Genomic DNA, 6000 nt, shown 5'->3' with positions numbered 1-6000 from the left:
TTTGAACCATTTGAGCCACTAATCTACGCAAGAGGCTGGTAGATTGTTTTAACTCGATATTTCCTTAGGATCCTGCCTACTTTAGATGAAAGGTTGCTGAAGTATGGAAGGAACACCCTGGGCTTGAACAGCTCCTTATCCTCTTGATGTAATGGGTGGTCACGTTCCTTCCTCCTCAGTGCTATACTAATCTGATGTGAAGAATAGCCATTGTCTTTGAACATTGACTCTATATGTTCTAGCTCCTTTGTAAGGCTGTCTCCATCGGAAACAACATGTGACCGATCCACCAATGTTCTAAGGACGCCGGAAGTTTGTGAAGGGTGATGGCAGCTCGACGATTGCAGTCAGAGGCGAACGCTCACCTTAAGATGGCTCGACGATTGCCAGCCGAAATACAGAGCGTATCAGAAACAATCATCCAATTTGACACATCTGTATTTCTGAAACTAATAAACAGATACAATGAATTTTGTTTTTTGATGAACAAAAAACTCAAAAAGATTTTTTCATACCTTCCATAGGTGTTCAATATGCCCCCCCTCCCCACCCTGAGATGCATGGCATATGTCAGTGCAGTATTCAAATTGTCCCCACACCGCAGCGAGTATGTCTTTCAGTTACAGCTTCCACAGCTACTGTTATGCGATGTCTCAGTTCATTCATTGTTGTTGGTAATGGAGGCACATAAATAGACTGTTTTATAAACCCCCACAAGAAATAACCACATACAGTCAGGCCCCGTGACCTTGGTGGCCAGTAATGTAAGGCTGAATTATTCGGTCCCTGCGACCGATCCATCGTTCACTAATCCTTTGATTTAAAAATTCCCACACTTCCAGATGCCAGTGTGGGGGCGCTCCATCCAGTTGGTAAATGAAGTCGTTCGAATCAGTCTTCAACTGTGAGAAAAGAAAGTTCTCACGCATATCGAGATATGTGCGTCTTGTAAAGGGTTCTCGGCAAAGAAAAATGGCTTACACCTTTTCCCATGAAACTGCACGAAACACCTTAAATTTTGGAGAGTCCCTATCATGTGGTTGTTCCATATCCCATACTTTCACATTGTGACAGTTCACCTTTCCATTTAAATGGAATGTTGCCTCGTCACTAAAGACTAAGCGTAGAAGAAAAGTGTCATCCTCCATCTTGCCAACAACGAAATTACAAAACACCACGCGTTGTTGTTTGTCACCTTCACGAAGAGCTTGCAGTAGTTGAATTTTGTTTGATTTCATGAGTAAACGTCGACGCAACGCATGCCAGACGGGCATCGGGGACATGTTAAGCTGTCGAGCTGCAAGGCGAACGGATTTCTGCGGACTCCTTGTGAAACTATGGCGGATACGTTCGACGTCTTTGTCAAGACACTCGGGGATGGCCCGGCGATTTGCGTTTACACAAACAACCTGTTTCTCAGATTTGTTCATGCCATCGTCTAATCCTCTGTGTTGTAGGCACCATACCTACTACGAAAGTCACTCTGAACAGTTATTACTGACGCGCACTGCGGAAAAGATAGAATACAAAACGCTTTCTGTTGTCCCAACACCATTTTTACTAGAACTGAAGTGGGCGCACACTGCTGCTGCCTAGCGGAAACTACGTAAAACTCGAGAGTTTGCTCTTTCCAAGTGTAAGTTGTTCACGCACATGTCTCAAATAACATAATAGTTATGATCTTTTTAAATCGGATGATTCTTTTTGATACACCCTGTATTGTGTCAAGAAGTCAACATGATCAGGCTACAGTCTCGAAACCTCATACAATATTCAGTGCGCCGGGAAAACTTTAAAAATCACAAAGAAATAGCTGTCAGTGGTCTGTAGCAATGAGCTGAAGTTCGTGGCAGTAGACTTAAATCAGAACCGGTGACCACCAAATATTTTTGGCCTGATTTCCTATCGCTCATAAACAGGTGCTACGATGTTGACAGATAGCTAGCTGCGCCCACAACCGACTGACTGCCTCTGGCATTTGGGAAGGAACGCGGTGCGGCACACTTTCACGCTCACTCGCCGAACTTGTCATGACACCACCGTACGGATGCCCTGCATTAAAAAACGTGGCGTTAGTCGATGAATGGCTCCTTGATCTTCTACGGTATCACCCTCTATCTTTGGCGGTACCGCTCTGAGACAACAGCTTGCTAACTTGTGCACTCAATAACCCAACCTTTGGCGATAGGGAGTCGTAATCGGCGTGTACAACTGCTGCTGCCGTTGTTGTACTGCTGCACGGCACTTTTACTGGGCTAACCTAAGCAGCAGCAATGACTTTTTGTATTCTGCCTGCAAGATCTGTAGCGCCATCCAGTACCATCTCTTTGGAGCATTACAATCATCTTGACTTGTGATGATAGGCAGCTGCTCCAGATGGTGTGGAGCAAATTATCTGGAAGAATACCAGTATCCGCCTTGCTCCTTAGGTGCTGAAGGTAATCTGACGGTCTGCAGTCTCCAGTACACTCCTGCGCCAGCACTCGACGAATTCTGTCTAACAGTGAGACTGCGACTCTTCTAATTAACACTGTGTTGAGCTTATCGTAATCATTTGCCGCCGTGGCACATCAGCAGCCAGAGACAGTGGTCATGTCTGTGTGAGTTGTGCTTGTGGAATGTGTGTGAGTTTTCTACTTTTGAAGAAGGGCTTTTGGCCGAAACCTTAAATGTATAGCAATATTTTTATTGTGCCTTTCTGTGAGTCACCTTCTCCTCTGTATGATGAGTGGCAATCATGTTTAAATTATTCTTTACTTAATTATTTATGTTATACGCTTAGTGAGATTTCTCACTACCAATTAGTAATACAAATAGATACAGACATCAAAATTATTGTATAACACACTCCTGTTCTGGTGCATGCATACCACGTCAGATGATGATGATGATGATAATTGGTTTGTGGGGCGCTCAACTGAGTGGTTGTCAGCACCCATACAAATTCCCAATTTTTCATAGTCCACTCTCGTCCCTTTCCCGTATGATGATGAAATGATGAGAACAACACAAACACCCAGTCTCCGCCCGGAAAAAAATCCCCAACCCCGCCGGGAATCGAACCCGGGACCCCGTGGCAGCAACGCTAACCACCAGACCACAAGCCGCGGTCACTATGTCAGCGACTCGCCCGTAATTCTTATGTGCGATATTTTAGGGGAAGGGGTGTAAGGTAACAGAATGGGACGACACTTAACGAAGAGACAATACACATCGTATCGTAGAATCTTAGATACTGTTAGTATCCAGGGAACCCATTTTTATTAATTAAGTCAACTGATATCGTTACAATGAGTGCCCATTAAGTAATGTAACTTCATGCACCCTTTGGGAGATACTAACAGTCACCTCCTGTTAGGTCTTCCCTTGCTCTGCCTTCGGCAGGGACCTCTCTGATGTCACGCACTCCTGGTCACCAACTTTAGCTGTTCTTGCTCACAGTTCTCTCTGGTGGTCTTGTGGATTTCCCTGTGCCTCCTGCACATTGCTCCTAGACGTTCTGCTGCAATACTTGGCCACATCTCGTTTTACCACCTCCAGTGACCTGGATCCACTTCTTGATGGCTTCTCTGTAAGTCCTTTGTTTTTCCCGACCACCTCCCAGACAACCTTCAGCTGCTCATTGCTGCATACCTTTAGTCCAGTACCAAGCGCTTCCCAATGCCTGCTCCAGTGCTGCCAGCCCATTCGCTGCTGGCACTGGTGCTGCTCTTTCTGTCCATCACTGGCTCGTACACTCAACATCCGCCACTGGTCCAGCATGCACTGCCAGCTGCTTGCCTGCCCGTGCCTTCACGCATGCACAAAGCTCACTTACCGCCCTCCTTCCTGCCTATTTCCCATGTTCTGCCCACGTCCTCGGCTCTCTGCTTCCACCCTTGGATATCTGCTTTCTCTCATGCACTGGGTTTTATTCCAGCAGCCACGTTTGCGGGCCACCATACACCCTCATCCCGATGCTGCTCTGCACCATTCTGCCCTGCTCATCACCCTGGATGTCTCTCTCATCCTCCAGGATCATCTCTTTCTGCAAGAGTACCTGCTTCTTATTTTCCCTGACGCCCCTGTTCTCCTGTTGGCTTCTTCCAACCAGCTGCACCCACTCCTCCATGGAGAAGAAGAATGCCACGCCCTTTGCTGTTGCCTCTGCCACAACAACTGTTCATGCATTAAGACGGCTTCACCATCTCCCTCCAAAGGGAAGAGGAGTGCAGCATACAGCTGGAACCAGATGACGCAGCACACAGGCCACACAGTATTGGCCTGCCAGATTTCTGCAGCTGATGCATCTCCAATGCACTGCAACATCCACTGCATTAACAAGGGTGCTACAATCATCAGACACACCTGGTAGTATCTCACATCTGCAGAGTCATGCTATGCTGGCCACTTCTTGGTATCCCTACTCTGGGAGGCCTTTTAGGACCTTGAGCTCTCTGGCAGTCTGAATCTGAGTGTGACACTGAGTCCCGAGTAAAATGACTAGTTTACAGTACAGTACAACAGGACCAAGCCAATGCCAATACATCCATCGATTGTAACTGCAACCAATTCTGACCATGTCTACAGCAGTGTAACCTATGCTGATAGACTGTGTGCCTTCTCTCACACCTTCCTGAAACTCTATTGATAAACTGACAATACTTCTCGTAGATCAGGATGATCTCTTACATTCCTTTCATGGAAACTCTGCTTTCTGTCGTTCTTGTTTAATTTTTTTTATTTTCTTATAGAAATAAATTTCTATTGTTCATTGCTACCTGGGCACCTCCTTGTTTTCTGTATGCACCATCCTACAATGGGATACTTTACCTATCTTTGAGTAAGGTCTGGATAAGAAGCAGCAGACATCCACATAGTCCCCATTCTTGAAGTTGGTTAAGGGTGATGTACCATGAAGTGATGTACACTTTTTTAAGGTCAAAAATACACTGACCAAATGTTTATGGCTAAGAAGAACTACTGTATCACCGTCTACAGTAGACTTAAGTTGTCAAGGGCGAAACAGTAGTGAATGGAAAATTGTTTACTAACAACATAATCTATTTAGAAATTAAATATATTCCCAGTTTGCTTATACATATTGATGTCAGGGACTAATAAGAGAAATGTATGTAAGTTTCACACAGACATAGCATCATGCAATGCAATATGCAACACAGCACTAATAACACAAGAAAATTAAGATAAAAAAGAGTGAAAAACACTGTAGCAATTTAAATATTAGGTCATGGATTAACATTTGTAATAAATCACACAGCTCTGGAAGAGAACATTTCATACATAACAACAGAGCATGACAAAGAAACCTTGTGCATCAGATATACAGGGAAATGAACGGAAAATGGCTGAAAATAATATTTCAGTAGAAAAATTTTAAAATTAAAAAATTAATAATAGAATGTAGCATGCCATGTGCTATGGGAGTCATAGCATGTAGGGAACCACTGCCATATTCTCTTCAAGTCAGTGCGATGCATTTGGTTGAAGTTGCCACTCATTAATCCAGTCACAGATCTAGGCATATGACACCTATTATTATTTTCTCTTTAGAGGCATTAGTGCAATACTGAACCTGATTTCTTTTAATTATGAATACACAACCCACCCATGACCTTGATCTGTGAATAACAGCAGCTTCATGATGAAGGGAAATGTAAGAAAGTGTAGATGACATCAAAGGAAATTTGACTGAATAATATGTCATTTTAAGCCAGTTTTATGACTCTGCCTTCTTTTAGAAACTCCTCTTGAACATATTAACCTTTCACAGTGGTTACCTCTACATCAGTTCAACAGCCATGTGGGTCCCAGTTTCTCTTTTCCGTAACTGATTGAATATTGGAGAAATGTTAATGTTTTCAAAACCCATGTGCAAAACAAGTTATGCAGTACCTGTTTCATTCCATCAATAGTCTTGGTATGGGACCTCTTAGCTAGTGTGACTGTTTATTGACAAGACTGTCATGGAAAAAATCTCCAAATTTGTAGCTCACCCTT

This window comes from Schistocerca nitens, chromosome 6 (assembly GCF_023898315.1).
Source record: "Schistocerca nitens isolate TAMUIC-IGC-003100 chromosome 6, iqSchNite1.1, whole genome shotgun sequence".
In the NCBI taxonomy this organism is placed as follows: domain Eukaryota; kingdom Metazoa; phylum Arthropoda; class Insecta; order Orthoptera; family Acrididae; genus Schistocerca; species Schistocerca nitens.
The sequence above is the reverse complement of the archived record's forward strand: the minus strand, read 5'-3'. Positions refer to the sequence as shown.